General features: G+C 41.4%; 1 protein-coding gene across 10 annotated transcripts in view; it reads right to left on the reverse strand.

Annotated features, from left to right (window-relative positions):
* NELL1 (neural EGFL like 1) overlaps positions 1-17,084 on the reverse strand; it is a 435,745-nt gene that overhangs the window by 141,917 nt on the left and 276,744 nt on the right. The gene's annotated exons all lie outside the window — the stretch shown is intronic.

Below are 17,084 nucleotides of genomic sequence, written 5' to 3' on the forward strand. Positions count from 1 at the left end.
AGAAGGATGCCAAATTAGATATAGACATCTCCCTCTAGGAAATTACTTAAGAGGCTACCAACCCATTTCCTTTAGGTTACCAAGCAGCCTTTAACATATAATGATTTGCAGTCGCTAATGAACTGGTCCAAATTTGAACAGCTCTGCATTCTATTAACAATGCCCCAAGCCATCCTGTCCCAGTCAAATCAAATTTGTATAAGGGAAAGGGAGAACGATTAAGGCAGTGAAAAAGAATAATCAAAAAGAAAGGTTTGACTACACTGACAAAATATTTAATGCTGATTCATCTACTGTTTCCCTTGTGGGTCAGCAGGACATTCTGCACTCATTTGCTCTACTTCTAACTTTCTATTTCTTGGGTTAGAGTATAAGAGAATAAGAGTAGAGTAGAGAATGCAAGTATTAATCCTAGAACTGGTTGGGAATATTTTGTCTTAAATGTTTTTTTTTTCTACAGCAAATGTGTTTTTTGCAAAATCTGTTAAAAAAGTGGAATGCTGTTCTCTCTATGGTTGCATGGATCTATGTACAAGACGAACTGTGCTTAATTTATTTAGGAAATACATTTACAAAATCATAGGATGGGCCTCCTACAATCTACAGTTTGTGGAAAATGTTTCAATGTATGTGGAATCTTAATACATAAATTATGGGAGTTCCCTATAGTACCCAAGCTTTGGAGCAAGATCATCCAACAGCTGATATATATTTCTTTGTTCTTCTTATTGGTGGACAGCACCTCCAAAACTCGCAAATCAGGGAACAAAAGAGTGAAAGAAAAAAAATGTTGGACTGAGAAGTTGTCATTTCTAGTGCCATCTACACCACTTAGAATTGCAGATGAGTCACCATGGTCAACCTCAAAGAAGAGTTGATACCAATTCTGGAAACTAGAAGAACTCTACAGTGTTTAATGCTAGTGCTATCTGCACTGGGCACCTGTTTCAAAGATTCAAGGCTAGTATTCTTGAACCATTAAGAAGGAGTTTCATTGGACTGTAACTGGGTACAGTTCTACATGGACACATTTCCATTAATGGAACAAGAAAATATCTTAGGGTTAAAAATATAGTAAAACAATATTTATAAAAGTTTTTTTTCCAATTCTTCACAGAAACTGTTTAGGGCCATCCCAGTTCTCAGCATGCAGGAATGCACTCTAGGTTATGAGCAACAAGATACCACTTTACCCTCAATAAAACCAGATATTTCCAAAAGGAACATCTCTAGTTAACATCAGTTCCATTGTAGCTGTGAATGATAGACCTGCATGCTTCCTCTGGTTCATTCAAATCACATAGTTTGGGCCATAGGGTCACACAAATGTAACTAACAGAATTTGTCCTGGTGCTTTTATTCTCTTTTTACAAATCACTGAGCGCTTAATTATACTGGCCACTGACAAAGGTTAACTAAAACCGAATGTGTCATATTGCATGGCAACAATTTTGAGCATTTGTGCACTGACACCTACTGATAGCTTCTTCTTGGGCTCTAAGCCACCTTCCCATTACACTGATGCTGGGGACCAAAATGGCTCCCTTTTTTAAGTTATGCTGACTACAGCAGTCACACAGTGGCTGCTGTAGTGGCCAAGGATAGCCCGGAGCACTGTGCACTACAGCCTGGCTGGCTCTCCTGTCATTGGGACTCACCCCTTTATGCCCAAACTGGGAAGAGCAAATAGCATAAAGCATAGGAGGGAATCAGCCACCTGTTCGAATCAGCTTGTAGTTCCCTTTGCACCACTGCAGCAGTAAGTACAAAGGGGACTTAGGTAGGGCTGAGGAAATGATATAAATGGTATAAATACACAATGTATTTGTTTCATTGGACTGTAACTGATTTTAACTAATTTAATTCCATAGGATGGATTATCTTTTAATTTTAATATTATTGTGAAGCATCTTGAGATGCCTTAGTATGAAGAAGTGTTGTCATTAAAGTTTAGGACGTTGTCCATTTCTGAGGCTGTTCTATCCTGGTTAGTACAAACAACAGCTATGTTTACATTTTTAAACTTGGCAGGTGTTTCTTCCCTCTCCCCCCGCCCAGCTACTTTGCTTTGCTCTGTGTCTGGTCTGTACATCTCTTGGCTGCAGAGCTTCTATCACATCTAGAATGTGGAATTTACACCAGTTTGATATATTATTCACATTTCTTATCTTAAAGCTGGATCATAACTAGCCACCCAGAGTCAGCTGATAAGTATTGATTTATATTTAATGTTTAATTCAACATGTAAATGGCACAATAAATAATCCCACATCCTTAAATCAGCTTCCTTTCCCCCTCACAGGGTAACACTTGTATCTATTGATTACTGGTTACCCAATAAGGGTAACCGGAAGTGTGGAAACTGACGGTCATTTCAGGACTGTCCTCCCAAGCATACGAAGACTGCTCTGGTAGCCAAGGTGAAAAAGACCATATATTGGTCCAACAGCTTGAAAAGCAGTGCAGCAACGTATTGTGGAAGGTGAAAGGCATGATGGAGCACTACAGAAGTCATGGCTATCCACTGTAGCTAAAGAAGCCTCCAGTTGCAACAGTCTTTGGGCCACTGGGCCAGGGGCGGCTCTATGTTTTTTGCTGCCCCAAGCACGGCAGTCAGGTGGCCCTCGGCAGTTACGCGGATTCGGCAGCGTTTCTGCGGGTGATCTGCTGGTCCTGAGCCTTCGGCGTACCCGCCGCCGAAGCCGCGGGACCGGCAGACCTCCCACAGGCATGTCACCGAAGGCTGCCTGACTGCTGCCCTCACGGTGACCGGAACGCCGCCCCCTGCGGCTTGCCGCCCCAGGCACGTGCTTGCTGTGCTGGTGCCTAGAGCCACCCCTGCATTGGGCCAAGCTTCAGCAGCCAAGAGAATGGAATTGTCCCAGTGCAATGACTCTCCCATTTTAATCTTCACGCACGCATCATTCATGCACATCTCTCGTCAAAAGTCCTGTGGCGATGGGGAAGTGGCAAAGCGACAGGTGAAGAGAATTACTGGCAGTTGTAGCCACAAGCCTGCATGCAGGCGGCCTGGGACATTGGCTGGCCATCCCTGACCCAAGGGCAACAGGGAAGCTCGGCAACTCCCCAGTGACAGAGCAGCCCTTTTTAGGATTGCATTGCTCTTCCTTTGTGAGGGAAGGGGCTAGAAACGGTGCCTCAAACACTACCTGCCCAAATTAAATCCGGACAGCTTACCGTGGCTGGCAGATCATCCTCAATGCGGTTGAAAACCAAAGATGACTAAAAAAACACTAAAGATTGCTGCTTGGAACATCAGGACTATGATAGACAAAGACAACACCTCGTGATTTGAAAGAAGAACAGCTCTCCTTTCAAAAGAGCTAGCCCAGTATGACATTGACATTGCAGCGCTCAGTGAAACTAGATTGGCAGATGGGGGCATTATTACAGAACCGGCTGGGAGTTGCATCTTCTTTTGGAAGGGAAAAGAACTACACGAAGATAGAATCTATGGAGTGGGAATTGCAATGAAGACCAAACTCTTGCAATGTCTTGAAGACTTTCCAATAAGCATTAACGAAAGACTCATGAAACAATAGTTGCCACTAAATAAGTCACGATTTGCTACCATCATCAGTGCATATGCACCCACCTTAACAAATCCTGACGATGCTAAGGAACGGTTCTACTCTGATCTTGATTCTCTCTTCAAGTCAACACCACAAACTAATCATCCTAGGAGATTTTAATGCAAGAGTAGGTAAAGATAACAACAACTGGCAAGATGTCATTGGGAAAAATGGCATTGGAAAAATGAATGAAAATGGTCTCCTACTCCTAAGCAAGTGTGCAGAACATAGCCTGACAATTACAAATACCATATTTAGACAGGCAGACAAATATAAAACTACATGGATACACCCCAGATCCAAACAATGGCATCTAATAGATTACATCATTATCCGACAATGTGAAATAAGGGATGTCAAGATCACCAGAGCCATGTGTGGAGCAGAATGTTGGACGGATCATAGAATGATTAGGTCAATACTGAATCTACACGTTGTATCCACACGCTTGAAACGCCCCAAAACAATCAAGACATCCCCTGATATTGTTAAACTAAACCATGCATCCTATTGAGACAAGCTACAAAATGCACTAGAAACCAACCTTGGTGATAATCCTGTCTTATGGGAGGAATTTAGAGAGACAGTACAAAGAGCTGCAACTGACATCCTTGGATGGAAGAAAAGGGCTCTCCGTGACTGGTTTGATGAAAATGATGAGGAAATCACAGTACTCTTGAAAGAAAAAAAAATCTGGCAAAATGATACTCAGTCCTCCTCAAAGAGAGAGAGAGATTTAAACACCTGCAAAGCAAGGCAAAAAGACAACTATGCTTGATACAAGATAAATGATGGGAGGAGATAGCAGAAGACACTCGAATATATGCAGAAACAAATGAAACAAAGAAGTTCTTTGATTCCTTGAAGCTAGTCTATGGACATTCAAAGGTGGGCACAGGTTCGCTCATGATGGCTAATGGCAAGACAGTCAAAGACAAACATGGCATGGACGAGAAATAGTTTGAACATTTCAGCCAACTACTGAACAGACCATCCTCAATTGAAACAAGTGCTATTAATCGGATACCTCAAAAGCCTATTCAGCACTACCCTGACTCACCACCCTCACTTTAAGAGGCAGAAAAGGGAATCAGTTTGGTGAGCTCAGGAAAGTCCTCGGGCTAAGATGGAATACCAGCAGAAATATATAAATCTACGGGTCCAAAAGTGGTAACAACACTCCAGAAGATCCTTACTGACATCTGGGACAATGAAGAAATGCCACAAGACTTCAAAGATGCCACAATTATTCCTTTATTTAAAAACAAAGGCAGCAAAATGCTCTGTGAGAACTACCATGGATATCTCTCCTATCTGTTGCGGGAAAAATCTTTGCTCGGGTCCTCCTGACACGATTGATTTAATCTGTCTCAGAAGCCAGTCTACCTGGGACTCAGTGTGGATTCAGACCTGGTCGTAGCACCAGAGATATGATTTTCAGTATCAGGCAAATACAAGAAAAATGTATCGAACAAAACATTAAATTTGTTCAGTGTTTTCATCGATCTGACAAAAGCATTTGATAAAGTCAATAGAGAAGGATTATAGATGACCCTCAGCAAATTTGGTTGCCCACCAAAACAGGTAAAGATCATTCGTTTATTTCATGAGGGGATGCAAGGTCAGGTACTTTTTAATGGAGATTTCACTGACTCCTTCCCCATTTCATATGGAGTAAAAAAAGGCTATGTCCTCGCCCCTGTACTGTTCAACCTCTTCTTCACTCAAGTTCTCAACCATGCTACAGATGGGCTCAACAGAGGCATATACATCAGATACAGACACGACGGCTCAGTCTTCAATCTTACAAAGCTTAAAGCAAAAACAAAAGTAACAAAACTACTACTAAGAGAAGTACTCTTTGCAGATGATTGTGCTCTCCTAGCACACACAAAGGGAGATCTCCAGTGCATCGTAGATCGCTTTGCTGAAGCATCAAAATTGTTTGGCATCACAATCAACCTGGAGAAAACTGTGGTGTTGCACCAATCATCTTCACTGCTCTGTGCTATATCCCCTAGCATATCCATTAGTGGAAACCAACTAAAGCAAGTTGACAGTTTTACCTATCTTGGCAGCAACATCTCCCATGATGGATCTCTTGACAAAGAGATCATGAACAGAATATAGAAAGATTCTCAGTCATTAGGAAAGTTACATAAAGTCCTGAAATCCCACAACATAACCCTCTCAACAAAAATAAAACTTTACAATGGTTTTGTGCTCACATCTCTCCTCTACTGCTGTGAGACCTGGGCACCATACAAATAGCATATCAAACAGCTATAGGCCTTGTAGCCTGATTTGGGGTAGGTTAGTAGTGTTGATTTAATTTATCCACTTAATTTTATTTTTCTTTAATAAATTAATAATTTTATTAATTTTAATAGTTTAATAATTATTGTGAATATTAATTAGTATGGGTATTTGGCTCACCAATTTGTTTAATCAGAAGATAGAGTTCATCCTGAAACAGGCTTCACAGAGTTTATAAAAGGAAATTTGGGGTTGTGACAGGAAGTTTACACAGAAACAGATGTAGTCATAAAGACTTTTTATTAATATCAATGAAGATAGTAAGTAAATGGTAAAACAGTTAGAACTACAGAGTTACACTTGGATTACAGATCTTTAAGAGAATATAAGGCTATACACTGCAACATGGATTAATACTCACACCCTGTTCTTGATAATAACCTGGTGCTGGCAACACCTTGGGCATTTTTCACACTTCTAGTAAAGGAAGCTACTGCAAAGCGACTTGCTTTCTAAATTAACTCTATATGCCTTATCTAAATAAAATGTAAATGAGATTAAATCCCTTTTTAACTTACAGTCTTGAAAAGAATGAAGAACGACCTATCAATAGTTAATAGTCGTGTGGAAGATGAGTAGTATCGATTCGTAGTTGAAAGGTTGAGGCAATGAAGAGTAGACAGGAGTAGGTAGATGGGTAGATTGCCTGTCTAATGGCAAACTGCCTGCCTTTTTATAAGGTATTTAATCGGAAATCCTCCCTCCTATGCCCATATTTCATTCTTCCCCCACGGAAATGTTAGGGTACACTTACCCATAGGCTAGTATGCATGTGCAGATGAATGACAGGTATGTACGCACTTGTGGTAAATATGTTAGAATGTGGGCAAAACCCCTCATTTTCCACCCCATTTTACTATTGGTCTAGGTAAAGGTCTCTAGACATCTGCATGGGTGTTTGGCCTAATTTTACTTTCTCCTGGGAAGGGTCTCAAAAAGGTGCTAACTACGCATTAGCTTTAACATACAGAGTTTAACCTGTAGGTAAGTCTCTTGCATTACAAGTAAACTTACTTTTCATATAAATCTATAAATCCAATACATCAAATACTTATTTTATAAGAAAGATATATTTATACAGACAAGCAGATTAATCCTTAGGGCTACAGCCTTCCATATGCGGTCTCTGTGCGCCATTATGGGGATCCACTGGCAGGACAAAATTACCAACCTGGAGGTTCTCCAAAAGTCAAATGCCACATTCATCAAGGCCATGCTGATAAAAGCCCAACTACGCTGGGTTTGACACGTCATTAGGATGCCTGAATATCGACTCCTCAGAAAAAATTTCTATGAAGAATTGGCAGAAGGACACCAGAATCAAGGCCGCCCCAGAAAGGGCTACAAGGACAGCATCAAGAACAGTATTCACTCTGGTGCAATAAAACTGTATGATCTTGAGAAGGCTGCATTAAATAGATCAGCATGGCAACACACAACACTTAGAGCTTTTCAAGCCTCAGAAGAGGACAGAAATAATTGATTGTTAGCTGCAAGGGAAAAGCATCATACTACTGCTATAGCTATCAAGACGCTCACCGATGACTTTGTCTGCCCAATCTGCTCATGAGCATGCACGTAATGCTTTGGACTTGAGTCACTCCAGAATCCACAAAAAGAGAGTATGAAAACATCGTCGAACCAACAGACTACACACATTCATTACTTAATGATTTGTGTAGTACACCTCTACCTCGAAATAACGCTGTCCTTGGGAGACAAAAAATCTTACCGTGTTACAGGTGAAACCGCATGATATTGACCTTGCTTTGATACACCAGAGTGCGCAGTCCTGCCCCCCCGGAGCACTGCTTTACCTCATTATATCTGAATTCGTGTTATATCGGGTCGCGTTATATCGAGGTGGTGGTGTAGTTAAATCCCGAAGTGTGAACTTCTCATTTAAGAGTCATTTAACATCTCTGGGGCTGGGACATCCTCACACAGAGTGTATCATGATGATATTCACATGCAAGTGCCATAGGAGTTACTGAAAGACATGTGAGGAAACTATCCAGCTTTTCAAAATCCTTTAGATTTCTGTAAATTTGAACATATTCCATTAGGGGAGTTTTCCACGATTATGGACAATGTAGATACACAAACTTATTTTTGGATGGCAGTTTGGGTTAAAATTATTTTCCCCTTATTTATGACCCTAAAACTGACATGAATCACTGAGGCAATTGTGGCCTAATGCAGAGAGCACTCGACTGAGATTCAGCCAACATGTAAAAATGGGAGTAATGATACTGACCTTCTTTGTATAGTGCTTTAGGTCAACTGATGAAAAGGTGCTGTAGAGGAGGTAGGTATTATTATTATTATTATTATATCTGTTTCCAAGGAGTTTAGTTAAGCACATTATTATCGAAACAAAAAAAACTACACAGAAGAAATGATGCTGTAGTGACTGCTGTGCACAAATCTGAAAGTCAGAAGGCTGATACTGCTTTGTTCAATCTGGTGTGACAGCAGGTACGGTATGTATCAACATCATCATTATAATCATCATAATACTTTGTTCTAACATAACTCCTTTCATCTGAGGCTCTCAACACCCATTATAAACAATTAAACCTTACAACACCCCTTGTGAAATAGACACATATTAAAGATCTGATCCTTCTAGGTACTTTTATGACACAGAGTTAACTACACAAATGAAATTATATTAAACTACATGTTTAACAGGAAAACGAGGAATAGAAAATACTATCTTTGTGCAATGCAGCTAAGCTAACATTACTGAGAAAGGGCTAGATTTGCAGCTTTTATAAACTGGCAACTGCAGTGAAGCTACACCAATTTACACATTCACTGAGAATTTGGCCCCTTAGTCTTTGCATTTCCAGAATGCACTGTGCTTGCTTGTTTGACAATCTAAAATGCCATCAATGTCATTTTCTGGATATAGATATACATGAACAGACATACCTAAGCTAGTAACTGTGAAAATATGTACAGCCATTCTCTGGCAAGACCATCTTTTTGTTTTGTGTTTGTACAGCACCTAGCACAAGTGTGTCCTGGTCTATGACAAGGGTTCCAAGGCACTATGGTAATACAAATAAAAAACACTAATAATATTACTACCATCTATCTCCACTCTTCTTTTTTTGCCATTATTCTAGGGAGAGCTCATTCTGTAGTGACTGGATTATGAAATCAGAGGTAAATAGGGGAACATGAAATAGAAAGTCTCATCCTCAGCTGCCGCCCCTCCCCGCCCATAAAGAATGACCAGCTGGCATCAATTTGATTTAGATGGCTCTATGCCACTTACTCCTAGTTTCCTTGGCATAAGGAGGTGGGCCAAGGAAAGTAGTGTATGTTATCAGAGCATGTTGTGCTCCAGCATCTTGAGCCAGTGGAGTGGGCCTTAGAATAATGGCCTGCTGAGGCAGCTGTAAGATAGGTTAGGGTTCTGAATTGGTCCCCACAGCTGACCCCAACACCGGGAGCTGGGGAAATTGTTGCTTAGGGCCATCTTTCTCTCTCTTCTCAGGTCCTACGCAAAACACAGTTCAGCTGAACCCAGGAACCTGATCCATAGTTACAGACAGACAAAGACAACTATTTTAAGCATATCACCTATAGTTAAGATGCCAAAGCGTTTCTACTTCAAATGTTTATAACTTCCTGAAAATTCAACCTTTCAGATTACTGGTCATATTTTTCTCAACTCAGGAGTGATATTTATTTTTAGTTTGAACTAGAATTGTTCTACCATTTTTTGAAAGCATACATAGTGTGTAGAAAGGGAAAATTCTCATTATTAAAAAAATAAGCTCTATGACCTTTCTTTAAAATACCTCTAGAGCCACACGGTAAATATTAAACATTCGAAATTTGGCAGGGACGTGGTTCCTAGGTCACAGATCTCCCCTCAGTGGAATTGGTTCTGATCTGGCAAAGGGACATAAAAGTTTAAAAATCTACTTCATGCACGATCAACTAACATTCCACATATGTGAGAGAGAGAGTGTGTGTGTGTGTGTGTGTGTGTGTGTGTGTGTGTGTGTATGTGTATCAAGAATCATAGGGAGTCTTGCTTCCTTCCATACAATGCCGAAGTAAGGAGGCAAAGGACTGATTTGTTTAAAAAAATAAAAAACAACATTTTGGAGCTAAATGTCAAGAGTGGCCTCCAATTTTGCATGTGTAACTTGTACCTGCACTTCCATTTTGGAAGCTATTTTGGGTTCTTGTACCCACAAGCTGAATGACTGGAGGAAGTCAGGCTACTGGTGCCTGTCGCTACATGATTTGCACCCTCAATCAGAGGGTAAGTGACAATTTGTATCTGCAAAAGACTGAGATCAATCTGAGTCCACAAAAAGGGAGACTGAGCCGCAGCTCTTTTTGAAAATGTCCCCCTTAGTGTGTACACAACCATACATGACACCAGGGGCTAGACCAGGAGAGGACAAGGTGCCTGAAGTGACAGCACTGAAATTCTCAAATTGCCCATTCAGCTGCCTAATCCTGTGGGCACTCAAAGTCCTTTGTCAACTAAATTTCTACTGTTAGAGTACCCAAGGCACCTAAGTTTCTGCCACTGAGCATGTGCACAGCCACTTCAGTCTAGGCGCACAGACACCTATCTCATGCCTAAGCACCAGTGGGATCATCAAGCTAGAATTGCCCCAGCTCTGGCCTGATCTGTTGGTGTGCTCAGCGCATGCCTCAACTCACACTGAACAGCTGAGGGTGAGAGTTCAGGAAGAGGTGGCAGTGACCTCCCTTATTGGGACACTCATGCGGGACGTGGGAGACCTGGTTCATTAGCCCACCACCACCTGATGTGGAGAAGGGATTTGAACTTGAGTCTCCCACCTGTCAGGTGAGTGCCCTAATCATTGTACTATAGACTGAGAATCAATCTCTCTCTGGCCCAAAGCATATTTAATTATTTAGACACAGTGAAACAGCTTCAACGGAACAGAGAGACCCAGAGCCCAATGGTTAAGGCACTCACCTGAGAGGTGAGTTCAAGCCCTTCTTCTCCACATCAGGTAGAAGAGGGAACTGAAGCTACATCTCCCACATCCCAAAAGAGTTCTTGCCGCCAAGTTAAAGAAGTATGGGCTGGATGAATGGACTGTAAGGTGGATAGAAAGCTGGCTAGATCGTCGGGCTCAACGAGTAGTGATCAATGGCTCCATGTCTAGTTGGCAGCCGGTTTCAAGCGGAGTGCCCCAAGGGTCGGTCCTGGGGCCAGTTTTGTTTAATATCTTTATTAATGATCTGGAGGATGGTGTGGACTGCACTCTCAGCAAGTTTGCAGATGACACTAAACTAGGAGGCGTGGTAGATACACTAGAGGGTAGGGTTCGGATACAGAGGGACCTAGACAAATTAGAGGATTGGGCCGAAAAAAACCTGATGAGGTGCAACAAGGACAAGTGCAGAGTCCTGCACTTAGGACGGAAAAATCCCATGCACTGCTACAGACTAGGGACCGAATGGCTAGGTAGCAGTTCTGCAGAAAAGGACCTAGGGGTCACAGTGGACGAGAAGCTGGATATGAGTCAACAGTGTGCTCTTGTTGCCAAGAAGGCTAACGGCATTTTGGGCTGTATAAGTAGGGGCATTGCCAGCAGATCGAGGAACGTGATCGTTCCCCTTTATTCGACATTGGTGAGGCCTCATTTGGAATACTGTGTCCAGTTTTGGGCCCCACACTACAAGAAGGATGTGGAAAAATTGGAAAGAGTCCAGCGTAGGGCAACAAAAATGATTAGGGGTCTGGAGCACATGACTTATGAGGAGAGGCTGAGGGAACTGGGATTGTTTAGTCTCCAGAAGAGAAGAATGAGGGGGGATTTGATAGCAGCCTTCAACTACCTGAAGGGGGGTTCCAAAGAGGATGGAGCTCGGCTGTTCTCAGTGGTGGCAGATGACAGAACAAGGAGCAATGGTCTCAAGTTGCAGTGGGGGAGGTCCAGGTTGGATATCAGGAAAAACTATTTCACTAGGAGGGTGGTGAAACACTGGAATGCGTTACCTAGGGAGGTGGTGGAGTCTCCTTCCTTGGAGGTTTTTAAGGCCCGGCTTGACAAAGCCCTGGCTGGGATGATTTAGCTGGGAATTGGTCCTGCTTTGAGCAGGGGGTTGGACTAGATGACCTCTTGAGGTCCCTTCCAACTCTGATATTCTATGATTCTATGAACCACTGGGCTAAAGGTTATCGGGAGGCTGCCTCTTCCTCCTCCCCCACCACACCGCACCCCACATTTCTTGCAAAAAAATGCTTCAGCACCTAGCTTCAGGAGAAAGTTCACAGCTGAGAACCCCAAGCAGAGAAAGGCACCTTCCACTGACCTGGACTTGCATGCCTATCTCCTGGAGAGTGGCACCACTCCTCAACATTTTGTATTGGCTAGCTTAGCACAGTTTCCTGCTCAATATGCTTGCTTTTGTGGATTCTATCTTTAGGCACCTAACTCTCCCCATGTATCAGATAGAGAGGCTGGGGATTCCACTGGGTGGCAAGGCACCTAAATGTTAGGCACTGCAGTGCTTAGCATTGCAATGCCTAAAACCCTTTGTGAATCCAGCCCCAGGGACTGATCAAAAGCCCAGAGAAGTCAGTGGAAAGACTCTCCAGGTATGTCCATACTGCATAGTATACATGGGCTCAGACTCAGGTTTAAGGCCAAGCCTCTCTACCATCTACACACAAATCTGTGAGTTGGGCCAGAAAGTACTCAGGAATTGGACACAATGACCCAGCCAGGAGTATGGGTCTGAGTACACTATGTTGTGGGGCCAAGCCTGGGCATTTTGGAGTGTGGATGCAGCTCAATTCCAGGTCGCCAGACTTGTGCCTGAAAAGTCCACCTATGCTATCCCATAATCCCCTGGGCTTGAGTTTCCCAGCCCTTCCATCCCCCAAAAGTCCTACTCAATTCCCAGGAACCAGAACCAACATCCTGGTATGAATATAGCTGCTCAGCATCCAACCCTTAATTTCCACACAAGCTGCTCAATGTGGCCAGCACTAAAAAGAAGTCCTACATCAAGCTCTCCCACAATGCACTAGGAATTAAGTCTTAGAGGGGCTACATGCTACAGCTCATGAGGGTGCTAGAAACTCTTCTGACTCAGGCCTGCCTCATGCTGTGTGGACACTCAGCACCGGTTGTGAGGCCCAGGCTTACAATGCAGTGTGGATACTCAAGCATGGGCTTGGAAACACCAAGTCTGCAGGCACAGGTCCCCAACTGGGGTTACTATGCAGTGTACACATGGCCTCATTGACTTTAATGGGCTTCAGATCAGGGCCTAAGGGACATTAAAGATCCTCTGGAACTTTTCATGTTTCCATGTTTGACCAAAATTTCCCTGCACTTACAGCTGCACAGCAAGCTGCTATGACAGATGCCACAATTTCCTGCAATATCCTGGACAAACCTTATTAAATTAACTCTTATTGAATTAAGTATTTTAGAAGCTCGTATGAAAAATGAAAATGTTTTGTATGTTACTGGGGGACTGTATGTAGGAGACATGACTAATGCAAACCTTGGGAAGCGTTATGAGCGCCAAAGGACTTTTTTTAAGCAATGGGCTAAAACAAGAATCAACTGTTAGTTGTGGAGGTTTCCTAGGAAATACTTGGGAGAAGAGACATGTTCTTTTGACACGCTGCCCTGGGGAGGGGACCTTTGGCTACGATTTACCTATTCCCAGGATCAAAAGTCCCTTAGATTCGTGAGTTTGCTGGTTCTCAGCCAAAGTGGTTATGACCAGATAACCACAGAAAAACCTGTTGGTGGGTTTGATGGATTGTTCAGCAGCCAAAGCCCTTGCTGGAGTCAGGGGGTGATCTCCAGTAAGCTTATTATGCTTGCATGTAAAATTCTTGTATTGCTTTTAATATGATTTTTCTGTTATTCTTTTACCTTGAAAATAAACATGTTTACTTAGAAAGAGGCAATTATTGATTTAGTCCTAATGAAACCCAGGATCTGGTCCAAGAGGTGAATATAGCTGAACCGCTCAGTAACAGCAACCATAATGTAATTAAATTTAACATCCTTGTGGGGGTGGGGGGAAATGCCAAAGAAGTCCACCATGGTAGCACATAACTTCAAAAAGGGGAACTATACAAAATTGAAGAAGCTAGTTAAAGAGACATTAAAAGGAACAGTCACAAGGGCGAAGTGCCCGTAAATTGCATGGAGACTATTTGAAAACACCATAATAGAGGCTCAAACTAAATGTATACCCTGTGTACCGTGGACCATTCTGATGCTAAAGGAACACTCAAGGAAGACAAGGCCATTATGGAGAAGCAAAAGAATTCTCTGCATCAGCCTTCACATGAGCCACTCTTTTTAGGTAACAAATCTGAGGAACTGTCCCAGACTGAAGTGTCAATACAGGAGTTTTTGGAACAAACTGATAAATTAAACAGTAATAAGACATCAAGACCAGATGGTATCCACCCAAGAGTTTTGAAGGAACTCAAATAAGAAACTGCAGAACTACTAACTATGATATGTAGCCTATCACTTAAATCAGCCTCAATATCAGATGACAGGAGGGTAGCTAACGTAACGCTGATTTTTTAAAAAGGCTGCAGAAGTGATCATGGTAATTATAGGCCAGTCAGCCACAGGAAAATTGGTTGAAACTATAGTAAAGAAAATTATCAGACATACAGAAACATGATATGTTGGGGAAGAGTCAACATGGCATTTGTAAAGGGAAATAAATGCCTCCCCAATCTATTAGAATTCTTTGACTGAGTCAACAAGCGTGTGGACAAGGGTGCTCCAATGGATATAGTGTACTTGGACTTTCAGAAAGCCTTTGACAAGACCCCTCACCAAAGGCTCCTAAGCAAACTAAGCAATCATGGTATAAGAGGGAAGGTCCTCTCATGGATCACTAACTGGTTACAAGACAGGAAACAAAGAATAGGAATAAATTGCCAGTTTTCACAATGAAAAGAGGTAAACAGCAAGGTCCCCCAAGGATCTGTATTGGGACATATGCTGTTCAACATATTCATACACAATCTAAAAAAAAGTGAGGTGCCAAATTTTGCAGAAGATACAAAATTACTCAAGATAGTTAAGTCCAAAGTTGACTGGAAATAGTTACAAAGGGGTCTCATTAAACTGTGTGACTGGTCAACAAAATGGCAGATGAAATTCAATGTGGATAAGTGCAAAATAATGCACATGGAAAACATAATCCCAACTATACATACAAAGTGATGAAGTCTAAATTAGCTGTTATCGCTCAAGAATGAAATCTTGGAGTCATCATGGATAGTTCATTGATAACTTCCACTCAATGTGTATGGCAATCGAAAAAGTTAACAGACTATTAGGGACCATTAGAAAGGGGCTGGATAAGAAAACAAAATATGACAATGCTACTCTATAAATCTATGGTACGCCCACACATTGAATACTACATACAGTTCTGATCACCCCATGTAAAAAAAAATACATTAGAATTGGAAAAGGTACAGAGAAGGGCAACAAAAATATTAGAGGCATGGAACAGTTTCCATGTGAGGAGAAATTAAAAAGATTGGGACTATTCAGTTTAGAAAAGAGATGACTAATGGAGGATATGACAGAAGTCTATAAAATCATGAATAGTGCAGAGAAAATGAAAAGGGAAGCATTATTGACTTCTTGACATAACACAAGAACTAGGAGTTACCCAATGAAATTAATAGGTAGCAGGCTTAAAATAAATGTAAGGAAATACTTCTTCACACAACGTATAGTCAACCTGTGGAACTTGTTGCCAGGGGATGTTGAAAAGGTCAAAAATATACCTGGGTTCAAAAAAGAATTAAGTTCCTGGAGGATAGATCCATCAATCTTCATTAGCCAAGATGGTCAGGGATGCAACCCCATTCTCGGGGTATCCCTAAAAATCCAATTGCACAAAGCTGGGACTGGATGACTGGGGATGGATCTCTCAAAATTGTCCTGTTTTGTTCATTTGCTCTGAAGCACCTGGCACAGTCCATGTCAGAGACAGGATATTAAGCTAAATGGACCATTGGTCTGACCCAGTACGGCTGCTCTTATGTGATAGTTTGGGTTCCCTTCTAATGATAAGGTTCTATATAAATGTAAAGGATTTTTTAAAATGTCATAATGGAAGCCTGTTAACAGGAAGCAGTACATTTTTGGTGCAAAAGTAGTGCGTATATCAAATGCAGTGCATGTTACAAGACTATATTTTCTAATGGAATATGTTTCTATACAGATTTATATGCATCTTTGTTCCAATATCATATCACAACATTTAGTTTGCAAAAACTGACTAAAGAGATACTTGGTAAATTACTTTGCAATGCACCATTTAATTTTATGGCATGGATAATATATTTATTTTAACAAATGTATCAGTTCCCTGATATCATCAATATACTGCTTCATAGCTATTAAACACTGTGTGGGAAACCAGTAAAACTATGGTATTTATTTTTGTTATTGAAACATGCCGATTAATCTACTGCCCATAACTCTATACATCCCACACACTACAACGCAACAAGCACACACACACACCTATATATAGAGAGAGATATGTGCACAGAGGTTACCCACAAAAAAAGTTCCAATTTTGCATTTGCAGCTACATAATATTACAGTGGTATTCCCAGTGTTTTCTAACATTACTAAAATGAAATTCTTAAACATTTTAATCTCAGTATCCAAAGTATTCTATATAAGATTAAATTTACTACTGTGTACAGAAGTCCTAAATACACATAAATCCAATATAAAACTTCAATTTAGGTCTTGTCCTGGCCCTTTGTATGGGACTGAATATATGGCATTGAAATTCTCTTTATAGAGAATACTCTGGAGGCTGAGATTTACTTACAAAAGAGACCAAAATGTTTTTAAGGAAGAACAGTTTTTACACCTTCAGCAAAAACACACACATATGTTTCACACGTCTTTGAGATGAATGGGCTAGAGGGGGAGAAAGTTCACACCTTTGTGGATACTATTTGGCCACTATGGTTTCGAACTCCGCAAAACTGGGTTAACAAGGCAGCAGCACATTAGTTTACATTACAGACATTATTATTAACCTTTATTATAGTAGCATACAGGTGCTCCAAGCAGGATCAGAATCCCATGTGCTGGGTGCTGCATAAACATAAATTAAATGTTAATTCTT

This window comes from Chrysemys picta, chromosome 4 (genome assembly GCF_011386835.1).
Source record: "Chrysemys picta bellii isolate R12L10 chromosome 4, ASM1138683v2, whole genome shotgun sequence".
NCBI lineage: Eukaryota > Metazoa > Chordata > Testudines > Emydidae > Chrysemys > Chrysemys picta.